This window comes from Nerophis lumbriciformis, linkage group LG02, assembly GCF_033978685.3.
Source record: "Nerophis lumbriciformis linkage group LG02, RoL_Nlum_v2.1, whole genome shotgun sequence".
In the NCBI taxonomy this organism is placed as follows: Eukaryota; Metazoa; Chordata; class Actinopteri; order Syngnathiformes; family Syngnathidae; genus Nerophis; species Nerophis lumbriciformis.
Window position 1 is genome coordinate 39070017 of NC_084549.2, and position 13933 is coordinate 39083949.

Below are 13933 nucleotides of genomic sequence, written 5' to 3' on the forward strand. Positions count from 1 at the left end.
TAAAACTAACCTGTCTCACGACGGTCTAAACCCAGCTCACGTTCCCTTTTAGTGGGTGAATCAGAATCAGAATCAGAAATAATTTATTAATTCCCGAGGGGAAATTACAATTTTCAGCACAACAATCCAACACTTGGTAAATTCTGCTTAACAATGATAGGCTGTTATTTGTATTTACTAAATAACTAAAACAAATGAACACACTTTTAGAAAAAACTCTATTTAGGATGTTTTGTGCTTCTTATCTTTCATTGATAGTGGTTTAGTCTCAGTATTATATCTGATTTAATGGCTAAGCTTTGTTTTAAACATCGGTTTATACTGTAACGCTTTATGATTTGCAGTATTTAAATGAAAAGTGCATAACAAATATATGTACCGTATTTTCCGCACTATAAGGCGCACCTAAAAACCACAAATTTTCTCAAAAGCTAACAGTGCGCCTTATAACCCGGTGCGCTTTATTACGATTAATTTTCATAAAGTTTCGATCTCGCAACTTCGGTAAACAGCCGCCATCTTTTTTCCCGGTAGAACAGGAAGCGCTTCTTCTTCTACGCAAGCAACCGCCAAGGAAAGCACCCGCCCCCATAGAACAGGAAGCGCTTCACCCGCCCCCATAGAACAGGAAGCGCTTCACCCGCCCCCGGAAGAAGAAGAAAAAACGCGCGGATATCACCGTACGTTTCATTTCCTGTTTACATCTGTAAAGACCACAAAATGGCTCCTACTAAGCGATCCGGTTCATAAAAAGACGCAATCTCTCCATCCGCACACGGATTACTACCGTATTTCACAGCAACTGAACCGCACTGTGGAACGGGAGCACGTACGGTGAATATTCGCACCACAGGGAATGAGAAGTCATCCTTCACTGTGGTTCTAGCTTGCCATGCTAACTTCCACTCATGGTGATATTCAAAAGGAAGACCTTGCCAAAAGAGACCTTTCCAGCCGGCGTCATCATAAAAGCTAACTCGAAGGGATGGATGGATGAAGAAAAGATGAGCGAGTGGTTAAGGGAAGTTTACGCGAAGAGGCCGGGTGGCTTTTTTCACACAGCTCCGAAGGCGAACACACCTTCACTAAGACGGGCAGACAGCCTCGGACGACATACGCCAACATTTGCCAGTGGATCGTAAATGCTTGGGCAGATATTTCGGTCACAACTGTGGTCCGAGCTTTCCGGAAGGCAGGATTCACAGAACAACAGCGACACTGACTCCCGATGACTTCTACGAGACGGAACCGGCCATTTTGGATACCACGCTTGCGCAACTTTTCAATTCGGACACCGAAGACGAAGAATTCGAAGGATTTACGAATGAAGAATAACTTCAGAAGGTGAGCGCTATGTTTATTTTGTGTGTTGTGACATTAACGTTCGAGCAACATTATGTTACTATTGCTCTACACCATTTTGAATTTTACTATGTTTGTGATTGCACATTTGCGTACATTTTGGGACAGAGTTGTTAGAACGCTGGTTTTCAATATATTATTAAAGTTTGACTGAACTATCTGACTGTTTTTTTGACATTCACTTTAGCGCAGCGTTTTTTTGACATTCACTTTAGCGCAGCGTAGGCGCGGCTTATAGTCCGGGGCGGCTTATTGGTGGACAAAATTATGAAATATGTAATTCATAGAAGGTGCGGCTAATAATCCGGTGCGCCTTATAGTGCGGAAAATACGGTATGTATATATATATATATATACTGTATATATACATATATATATATATATATATATATATATATAGTTGATGTTTCTGTGGTTTATCTGTAATACAGTGCTCAATACAGGGGGGTAGAGCGGAATATACGTTAGGTCAGGAAAAAATACAGAGGCTATTTCATCCCTACAAGCCTGTTTCACAGGTTTCCCTGCTCTTCAGGGGATTTTATTGAAGTGTCTGTGGCTGTTACATGTATATATAGGGTACATTACTTGGGGGCGTGGTCTATCCTCCTTCAAAACCGCAATAAAAGTACACCTCCAGGCAACTTCAACCCTAAACTAACACCCTCCCCGGATTGTTGTTAATAATCAAATGTAAACAATCAAATGCAGATATTCTTCTTATGCCTTCTGATCTCTCTCTCTCTATGTCCACTACTTGCTGTACATATCCTACCAAGTCAGACCTACACTGTTTCAATATCCATTTCTCTGTTCTCAATTGTTGATAACAACCAAACCTACCCCCCCTCCCTCCACACCCCGAATTGTAAATAATGTAAATAATTCAATGTATACACCCTGATGATTATCTTGTGTGATGACTGTATTATGATGATAGTATATATGATAGTATATATCTGTATCATGAATCAATTTAAGTGGACCCCGACACCCGAAAAACTTATTCGGGTGTTACCATTTAGTGGTCAATTGTACGGAATATGTACTTCACTGTGCAACCTACTATTAAAAGTCTCAATCAATCAATCAATCAATCAATTGTTACACAGTAGTGCCTTGCCTCTTTGCCGGCATGATGAGACCAGTTCATTGCATTTGTTCAAAGTGGACATGCTGGGGTGGTATATAGTAAACGTTTTTTCTTTCAGGCACAGGGTTCTTGAGTTGGGGCCTACGGAATGATGCTGTGTGATTGTTATAACGGGTTTTAAAGGTGTTTTCTGTGAGTCCAATGTATGTCTCTGTGTTAGAGTTGTCCATGCAGATGACGCCGGCTTGGTAAACAACTGATGATTTCAAAACATCAGTTGTAAACAGTTGAAAAATACCGGCACCCTATTTTTATTTCTTTATTTTTTTACAGGCATGACGGGGCGTCATGACATTGCTGGTTTTACGGGCAGATGAGCATGTTCGCAATGCACAAGCACGGAGTACTTACAAGCAGACACGGTGGGGAGACAGAAAGGGAGAATGAACGCATTTTGGTTTAAAATTAACGATAAAGGTGAAACTATAACACCTATATAACACGGTATAGCTCGGTTGGTAGAGCGGCCGTACCAGCAACTTCAGGGTTGCAGGTTCAATCCCTGCTTCCGCCATCCTAGTCACTGCCGTTGTGTATATATATTATATGTATATATATTTTATATATAAATATATATATATATATATATATATATATATATATATATATATATATATATATATATATATATATATATATATATGTTTATATATATATATATATATATATATATATATATATATATATATATATATATATATATATATATATATATATATAGTCGAGGTTTATGTGATTTATCCATTATACAGTGCTCAATACCGAGGTAGAGCGGAATATATGTTGGGTCAGGAAAAACACAAGAGGCTATATCATCCCTACAAGCCTGTTTAACAGGTTACCCTGCTCATCAGGGGATTTTATTATAATAAAAATAATAATAAATATAATAAAATCCCCAGATGAAACAGGCTTGTAGGGATGATATAGCCTCTTGTGTTTTTTTCCTGACCTAACATACATATATATATATATATATATATATATATATATATATATATATATATATATATATATACATATATATATATATATATAATTTTTTAAATCGTCTGCAACTACAAACTTGTATATTAGGCATACACACATACTGTGTATATATATATATATATATATATATATATATATGTATGTGTGGGAAAAAAATCACAAGACTATTTCATCTCTACAGGCCTGTTTCATGAGGGGGGGTTCCCTCAATCATCAGGAAATCTCCTGATGATTGAGGGAACCCCCCCTCATGAAACAGGCCTGTAGAGATGAAATAGTCTTGTGATTTTTTTCCCACACATACATATATTGCGCTCTACTACGGTATCGAGCACTATTTTTTGGATAACCTTATTAAGACATATATATATATATATATATATATATATATATATATATATATATATATATATATATATATATATATATATATATTTATATATATATGTATGTATATATATATATATATATATAGGTATGTATCTTTTTATATATAGGTATGTATATATATATATTAGGCCTGGCCGATTTATCAATATATTCAAGTTTTGCAGACGATTTAAAAAATAAAGAATCCTTTTTTTTTTCTCCTCTTGCTCCAGCATTCTTTTTGCCCCCAGGAACTTTTCGTAGCTTGCGCCGTTCCCTGATTTCCTTAGCGGCACACCTAGCAAAACATGGCTGATGCTAACACTTACAAGAGCAAGATTTTTTGCCAGAGAAAGTGTTGCCAGTACTTTGGTTTTGCGGCAACAGGCGTGGAACAACAATCTATTTCCTGTATTTAAAGACGACGCTTCCAGCCGAGTGTGGGAAAATATGACTCTTTACGAGGCGAACAAGACTGGGTGGAATCATTTTACACCAGGTCCAGTATGTATGACAGTGGCGTGCGGTCACTAGAGGCAGGTGAGGCCCCGCCTCATGGAAAGAAAAAAAATGTAAAAAGAAAAAAAAAAATTAAATTGTTATATGTATCCAGTGATTATACTATAAAGTTATTTTCCATTTAACTTCACCAGTTTTAGATTATTTTTATTCAAAATCGCTGAATTTTCACATTTGCCGTTCAAATACTGAGAAGAGACGGTGCGGTGAACAGCAGCCAGTCGAGGCACGTCACTCAGTGCCTCAACATGGATTGCGGACTCGGCTAACTGCTGGCCTGCTGTGCAGTGAGACTGTATTGCTATATGAATTATATTATACATTTCCATAGTTTAGTTAGCTGAGGTATATAATGTACAGTGTATTTAGTCAACAACTGTATGTGTGTAACATATTTCTTGTGCTGAGCGATCATAAAACTGCTGCGAAGACGCACTGGCTGAGGCTCGCGTAACCCCGCCTCCTGGTGCTGGTTAAGGCACCTTCGCCGCAGACTGCACCCCCCGACGAGAGCGCCACACCAACCAAAGCCCACATCCAAACCCTCCACGTGCAAGACCGAATCCACCCAAAAAAAGTCACTTAACAAGAAGCCAAAAAGTGCAAAAACAACATTGCTCGCGCCGGAGGAGCCGTGAACGACTGCAAGGACACAACATTAGGTACACCTGCAGACTGCAGCACGGATTTCATATTTCATTCATTCACAACTCCTCCAACACCAACACCACTGTTCCCGCACTTATAAGTAAAGGTAAGACCATAATAAAGTTGTTTTTATTAAATGTGCTTTTTTGTGTGCTACAGTTTGTATGTGTAAAGTTAAAGTTAAGTTAAAGCAGGGGCGTCACTAGCTTTTAAGGACAGGGGGGGCTTTGCCCCCAGGAGATGCACAGGATGCGAGCGAATGTTACGCACGAGCACAAAACTTCACAAACGGCTAACAAAGACTTAGAAATGATTCATTGTTATTATTATTATTTTAAAAAAAATGCACGGGACGAAATGAAATGCTCCCCGGGACGATGGCTTTTAACCATATATTTTCTTTTTCTTTTTATGTATTTATTCATTTTACATTTTATATTAATTGTCTTGGTTTTTCCTCCCTCTGAAAATCCTATTAAATGTTTAACAAGCCATCCTATAATAATAAAACAGCTATTAATGTAACAATACAATAAAACAAATATATTTAATGATGTTTTTTTCATTATTTTAACAATAGGCTAATGTATATTACTTTATATAGATTCTACAAGAAACACAAAACTTTAAAAATAAATGATTTACAATTGCACACACAAGGTTTTGTGAAGATAATGTGCTTCGTACACCAGCAGGACCGCAAGCAAGGTCGCAGAGAAAATGCGGGCTGGAATTTGAGTGATGTGGGCATTTTCTATATGAACAAGTGGAATGGATTGGATACCGACGCATGGAAGGGGCTCTCTACCTTACGCTACGAAGTGAGGGGAAACTGAGTGAATAATAACAGGTTATATGATTATTTATTTAAACTCATATGTCGGCATTTATTTGTAAAAAAAACCCAAAAAACACCAAATTATTTAAGGGGGCTTAAGAATATTTTAGGGGGGCTTGAGCCCCCCTAAAATAGGCCTAACAACGCCAATGAGTTAAAGTACCAATGATTGTCACACACACTAGGTGTGGTGAAATTTGTCCTCTGCATTTGGCCCATCCCCTTGATCACCCCCTGGGATGTGAGGGGAGCAGTGGGCAGCAGCGGCGCCGCGCCCGGGAATAATTGTTGGTGATTTAACCCCCAATTCCAACCCTTGATGCTGAGTGCCAAGCAGGGAAGAATGCTGGTATGAGCTTTTAAACATAACCCGTTAACTGCTGCCAATCAAATGGTGAATAAGATACTCTTTAGGGTTCATATGTTTGTAAATCTGACTGTGATGAAGTCAGTGCCTCACCAGTCATGAACCTCACCGCACGTCACTGATGTATGATGATCAGTGTTCTGTTGTAACGTGGCACGCTACGTTTGTTGTGGTTTTATGTAAACACGTGAGGGTCAGAAGCACAGCAAGTTCAATGCAGGAAATATCCCTTTACTAATAAAAGCAAGAACCAACACTAAACACTCAAATGTGAACTTGATATCAAATATAAAGAGGCAAGGTCACACACAGCAGACAACAAACGCATGCACGCATACACACTACTCCTATCTACGAGGGAACAAATCAATGATTAAAGTGACGAGCTTCAGTTCGCAATCCAAACAATACCCCCTTTGTGGACAAGACGTTATGACAGTTCAGTGAAAGCATTCAACAGAGCCGCTGACAAACTCAAGTATGTCTAGCTGCAGCCGCGCTGAACTACTCTAATTTGTGTCTTTCATTCACAATCCTTATGTAAGACGAGAACACATAGGTTTGTTTCTGTTTATGCATTCTAAATATTAATAAAAGCCGGGTCAATGTTGATCGTCTCCTGACTGCCCTTTTATCCGGGTAAACCCCGTTTTCCTTTTTTTTTGTCTACTCCGACAATACTCTCAGTTTATTTGGTTGTCTTACAGCTTCTACCATGATAGCAGTAATTGCATGTGGGCGTTCACATCGACTTCCATCTTTTTAACAAATGGGGAAAGAGGGAGCTGAATGCTGTTATTTGGTAGAAAAGCAATTGCTAACATAACTTTAAAGCTTTTGACATGGAGTTCATACAGCACAGAGCTTACTATAAATTGGTAACATGCATACCATTAGATATGTCCTTGTGTGTCTGCTGCGTTGATGCAGGCTTGGAAATTCCCTGCCTACAATGCAATATTGTGTTACAGTCACAAAAAAAACATAAACACCTTTATTGATGCCTTCCCTTTCATTCTCACCCATACTTGCCAACCTTGAGACCTCCGATTTTGGGAGGTGGGGGGCGTGGTCTGGAGGCGTGGTTGGGGCGGGGGCGTGTTTGGGGTCGTGGTTAAGAAGGGAGGAGTATATTTACAGCTAGAATTCACCAAGTCAAGGATTTCATATACAAATCCCGTTTCCATATGAGTTGGGAAAATGTGTTAAATGTAAATATAAACGCAATACAATGATTTGAAAATCATTTTCAACCCATATTCAGTTGAATATACTACAAAGACAACATATTTGATGTTCAAACTGATAAACATTTTTTTTTTTTGCAAATAATCATTAACTTTAGAATTTGATGCCAGCAACACGTGACAAAGAAGTTGGGAAAGGTGACAATAAATACTGATAAAGTTGAGGAATGCTCATCAAACACTTATTTGGAACATCCCACAGGTGTGCAGGCTAATTGGGAACAGGTGGGTGCCATGATTGGGTATAAAAGTAGATTCCATGAAATGCTCAGTCATTCACAAACAAGGATGGGGCGAGGGTCACCACTTTGTCAACAAATGCATGAGCAAATTGTTGAACGGTTTAAGAAAAAACTTTCTCAACCAACTATTGCAAGAAATTTAGGGATTTCACCATCTACGGTCCGTAATATCATCAAAGGGTTCAGAGAATCTATAGAAATCACTGCACGTAAGCAGCTAAGCCCGTGACCTTCGTTCCTTTAGGCTGTACTGCATCAACAAGCGACATCAGTTTGTAATGGATATCACCACATAGGCTCAGGAACACTTCAGAAACCTACTGTCAGTAACTACAGTTGGTCGCTACATCTGTAAGTGCAAGTTAAAACTCTCCTATGTAAGGCGAAAACCATTTATCAACAACACCCAGAAACGCAGTCGGCTTCGCTGGGCCTGAGCTCATCTAAGATGGACTGATACAAAGTGGAAAAGTGTTCTGTGGTCTGACGAGTCCACATTTCAAATTGTTTTTGGAAACTGTGGACATCGTGTCCTCCGGACCAAAGAGGAAAAGAACCATCCGGATTGTTTTAGGCGCAAAGTTGGAAAGCCAGCATCTGTGATGGTATGGGGGTGTATTAGTGCCCAAGACATGGGTAACTTACACATCTGTGAAGGCGCCATTAATGCTGAAAGGTACATACAGGTTTTGGAGCAACATATGTTGCCATCCAAGCAACGTTACCATGGACCCCCCCTGCTTATTTCAGCAAGACAATGCCAAGCCACGTGTTACATCAACGTGGCTTCATAGTAAAAGAGTGCGGGTACTAGACTGGCCTGCCTGTAGTCCAGACCTGTCTCCCATTGAAAATGTGTGGCGCATTATGAAGCCTAAAATACCACAACGGAGACCCCGGACTGTTGAACAACTTAAGCTGTACATCAAGCAATAATGGGAAATAATTCCACCTGAGAAGCTTAACAAATGTTTCTCCTCAGTTCCCAAACGTTTACTGAGTGTTGTTAAAAGAAAAGGCCATGTAACACAGTGGTGAACATGCTCTTTCTCAACTACTTTGGCACATGTTGCAGCCATGAAATTCTAAGTTAATTATTATTTGCAAAAAAAAATAAAGTTTATGAGTTTGAACATCAAATATGTTGTCTTTGTAGCGTATTCAACTGAATATGGGTTGAAAAGAATTTGCAAATCATTGTATTCCGTTTATATTTACATCTAACACAATTTCCCAACTGATATGGAAACGGGGTTTGTATATATATATATATATATATATATATATATATATATATATATATATATATATATATATATATATATATATATATAAGAAATACTTGACTTTCAGTAGCTATACATATATATATATATACTTATTTTACTTTATATATATATATATATATATATATATACATATATATATAAATATATATTTATTTTACTTAATTTATATATATATATATATATATATATATATATATATATATATATATATATATATATATATATATATATATATATATATAAGAGAAATACTTGAATTTCAGTGTTCATTTATTTACACATATACACACACACATAACACTCATCTACTCATTGTTGAGTTAAGGGTTGAACTGTCCATACCTGCTCTATTCTCTGTCACTATTTGTCTAACCATGCTGAACACCCTCTCTGATGATGCATTCTGCTTTGTCTCCTTGTTGTGTGCGCAGTTGTGCACTGCACTCTCTAAAAGCCGTAGATGTTATTGTCACATATGCATGCACAGTAAATGGCAGTATTGTCCTGTTTAAGAGTGTCACAACATTGCTGTTTACGGCAGACAAACTCCTTTACGGTAGACGAAAACGTGACTGCTGTTGTTGTGTGTTGTTACCGCGCTGGGAGGACGTTAATGAAACTGCCTTACAATAAACCCACATAAGAAACCAAGAACTCGCCCTCGATCATTCTACAGTTATAACGCTGTTTATATTGTGGGAAAGTGGACGTGAAAACAGGCTGTCGACACGTCACTCACGTCCGCATGGAGCATATTTTCTCCCGAAAATCTCCCGGAATTCAGGCAGAGCTGGAGGCCACGCCCCCTCCAGCGCTGCCTGAATTTCGGGAGATTTTCGGGAGAAAATATGTCCCGGGAGGTTTTCGGGAGAGGCGTTGAATTTCGGGAGTCACCCGGAAAATCCGGGAGGGTTGGCAAGTACGGTATGTTCTCACCTGTCTGGTCCATGTGAATGTACTAAGAAAACAGAATATCTGGTTGGGAGAAGCAACCACATTTTCTTGAGTAATTGCAGTGCCTTTGTTCTGTCAGTAAAATCTTGTGTGCAAATAACACACCACAGTTGCAAAAAATCCAGACGTACCCCATGTCTAATTGGCTGAATACACCTCATAATGAGTTCGAAATCATCAACTCTGCCCTGCAGCAGCAAACAACAATCTGGATGCTAATGAACATTTTGTATTTCTGCAGGCAAAAAATGCCTAAAATAAAATTAAAACAGTTCAACTTGAACTGTTTAAACAAAAGGAAAAATGTCTTTTGCAAAAATAGAACACCTCATAAAGAGATGTACGTTGGAATAAACACAACAATACAACATACGTTATTTTGTGGAAAATGAGCACAATAACATGTTGAGGGCTTAAAGATAAACACAGCATGGTGACAGTCAGCTTAGCAGCTGAGAAGACCCACTCTGAAAGATGGTGTGGGGATGTGCTAACTTTATTTTTGATTAATTTCCACGATCCACTGTAGACATTAATATAATTGGACCAAAAGGAAAAAGGTACCCACCTGGTTGTCTGAAATCTGTTTCAATCCAATATGCATAAATGCATGCAACATGTTAAAAAAATGTTCCACATGACTGACACAATTCTTGACGATCAATTAATCAATAATCAATGAAGTGTGTCCTTTAAATGTAATTAAATTTGGTTTAACTAAGACAACAAAACCCAATCTTGCTTGATGCTATCAGCAAAGTATTATTCAATGAGTTAAACTTTTTAGGGATTATTTTCCAGTGGCATAGAGCTACTTACGTTATTTTGATTATCTCGTCAAAATAATGTAAGTTTACATTAAACGCAAACATAAACCAATAAACACATAAATAAACCTCAAAATAATACAATGATAAACTCTCTGACAGTACCAGGCCTTATGAAAAGTATAATTTGTGATACAATTTTAGAACTGGTTCTTATCTTGTGCAAGCATTGACGAGTCTGATAAAATCATAACAATGTAAATTGAATTTAGCCTCAGTGGAAATTAAGTTTTCTTACAGTAAAACATTGCTTTTTGAGGGGTTATGTCCTGAGATCCCGAATGGCAAAACAAAAAACAAAAAAAAAACCTCTGTAATTAAGACGCAAATACTTTATTTTTTTATTTTTGACACACTGGTCACTCGTCCCCTCCAAACCATTCTGCTATGTTGACGTTGACATTCTCCACTGATTTCAAATCAATGTTTGCAATAAAACTTACTGCTGTAATTACTAGATGAGACTCAGCCTTAGCACGATCCCTAGTGGTGTAATGATACACTTTTCTGCTTTTCATGTCAGAGAATATAGGTTCGATTCCCAGCCATAATTAGGGCATCTAGTACAAACTATGCCAAAACCAATCTTGCAATTGACTTTCTGTGCGCCTCACAGGGGAAAGCTGAAAGTATAACTGCAACAATTAATTTGGGGTTTGGAAAAAAGCTTCAATTTGTATTTTTTTGCTTCAATTATTTGTTTATGACTTTAAGTAATAAACAATTTATGAAATCCATTGTTTTCGAATGACTGCTCCAATTGAGCACCTATAGGAGTGGTGCACCTTCAGTAATGTAGATCATGCTGCCGGTGATGTGGCCTGTGTGCGTGTGTGTGTGTGTCTGTGTGTGTGTGTGTGTGTGTGTGTGTGTGTGTGTGTGTGTGTGTGTGTGTGTGTGTGTGTGTGTGTGTGTGTGTGTGTGTGTGTGGCTAAGAGTGCCAAGAGAGTTGGTTGGCTTTAAAAGAGAGGGAAATAAACCTCATTGGGCCCAAATAAGACAAGAGAAAGCTGTCAAAGGTTTTGCAATCATTCATACTAAAAAAGACTGACATTGTGGTGAAATGTGTGCACTGCCAAAAAGAACTGGTATTTCACAATAGTGCTACTATTATATCAATGATGCACAACATTATCAGAAAATATTCTGCATATTTTAGAGCAACAAACAACCAAAAAAGTCTTATTTGGCACCTAACGCTATCATATATGTTGGACTTGCATAAATCAAATCAAATCAAATCAAATCAACTTTATTTATAAAGCACATTTAAAATTTACCACAGGGGTAGCCAAAGTGCTGTACAATGAACAGGTTAAAAGATAAAACGAGTACCGAGCAAACACAACACAACACAAACAGAACACGATAAAAAATAAATAATTAAAATAGAATTAATAAAAACATAAAAACAGGATCACAGCAGGTGTATTATGGGGCGCCATTGCAGGATGGATATCACTCAGTGTTAAAAGCCATGGAATAAAAGTATGTTTTTAAGAGAGATTTAAAAACAGGAAGAGAGGAGGCTTGTCTAACACTCAGGGGTAGGTTGTTCCAGAGCTTGGGAGCAGCAACGGCGAAAGCTCTGTCACCTCTAAGCTTCAGCCTTGTGTCAGGGACCGTCAACAGCAGCTGATCGGCTGATCTTAAGGATCGGGTGGGGCAGTAAGGCTGAAGGAGGTCGGAGAGATAGGTTGGCGCGAGGTTGTTTAGGCATTTAAAAACAAATAAAAGGAGTTTAAAATTGATTCGGTAACGCACAGGGAGCCAGTGAAGGGACGCTAAAATAGGGGTGATGTGCTCACGTCTGCGGGTCTGTGTTAGCAGACGAGCAGCAGAGTTCTGCACGAGCTGCAGGCGGGCGAGGGAGGCCTGGCTAATGTCTACATACAGGGCATTGCAATAATCAAGACGAGTCGAGATAAAGGCGTGGATTAATTTCTCAAGATCATGTCTTGATAGAAGCGGTTTCACTTTCGCTATTTGGCGTAATTGATAATAAGACATGTTCTATCCAAACACATGTGAGGACATGTTAGCATCTACAGTTTGTATGTTACGCTAACAAGTTGTTTGTCCAAAAATTAAACACCACTCATCCAATTTAACACTTTTTCCTAAGTGCATGTGGTAACTTGTTAAATACCATACTTTGTCAATTTTTTTATTTTATTTAGTTTGGTTCTTTATTTATATTTACCTGGTTGCAGCACGGTGGCAGAGGGGTTAGTGCATCTGCCTCACAATACGAAGGTCCTGAGTAGTCTTGGGTTCAATCCCGGGCTCGGGATCTTTCTGTGTGGAGTTTGCATGTTCTCCCCGTGACTGCGTGGGTTCCCTCCGGGTACTCCGGCTTCCTCCCACCTCCAAAGACATGCACCTGGGGATAGGTTGATTGGCAACACTAAATTGGCCCTAGTGTGTGAATGTGAGTGTGAATGTTGTCCGTCTATCTGTGTTGGCCCTGCGATGAGGTGGCGACTTGTCCAGGGTGTACCCCGCCTTCCGCCCGATTGTAGCTGAGATAGGCTCCAGCGCCCCCCGCGACCCCAAAAGGGAATAAGCGGTAGAAAATGGATGGATGGATGGATGGTTGCAGCAACATATTGTTTTCTCCCACTTTTTTTTAAATATAAGTAGTTATGCTCCCATGGCAAAGTGCAATTTCAAAGTTATGTGCAATTATAAGAAGAAAGAAGAAAGTTCATTAGAAAAATCCTTATTTAAGTCAACTATTTTCCCAAAAGATGCAATAAAAAAAAAAGTGTTTTATTTAGTTTCTCTATTACTCAAAGAAACTATTAAAACGATTACTCAGTTACTAAAGTAATCAATATCTGCAGCTCAAGCTAAAAGTTAAAATATAAATGCCCCAGAACCCTCCGCAACAAAAGAAACTAACATGTTTTAAATGCATAAATTCACAATCCAAGTTTAAACAATATCGTATGCCTAACATACAGATTAAACACTTTTTAAATGAAAAAATGTATAGTTATTCGCCACTAATGAATGGAAATGAAAGATGATCGATAGAACATACAAAGTCACGGTCTAGCCTTTAACCCAGGCATTTGGCTAACCTTACTACTGCACTTCCTTCTGCTACAGTGCTGTAATCCATC

At 38.4% G+C, this 13933-nt stretch overlaps 1 protein-coding gene across 4 annotated transcripts in view; it reads right to left on the reverse strand.

The window, feature by feature from the left end:
- Positions 1 to 13933, reverse strand: part of adgra1b (adhesion G protein-coupled receptor A1b) — a 522173-nt gene that overhangs the window by 51996 nt on the left and 456244 nt on the right. The window lies entirely within an intron of this gene.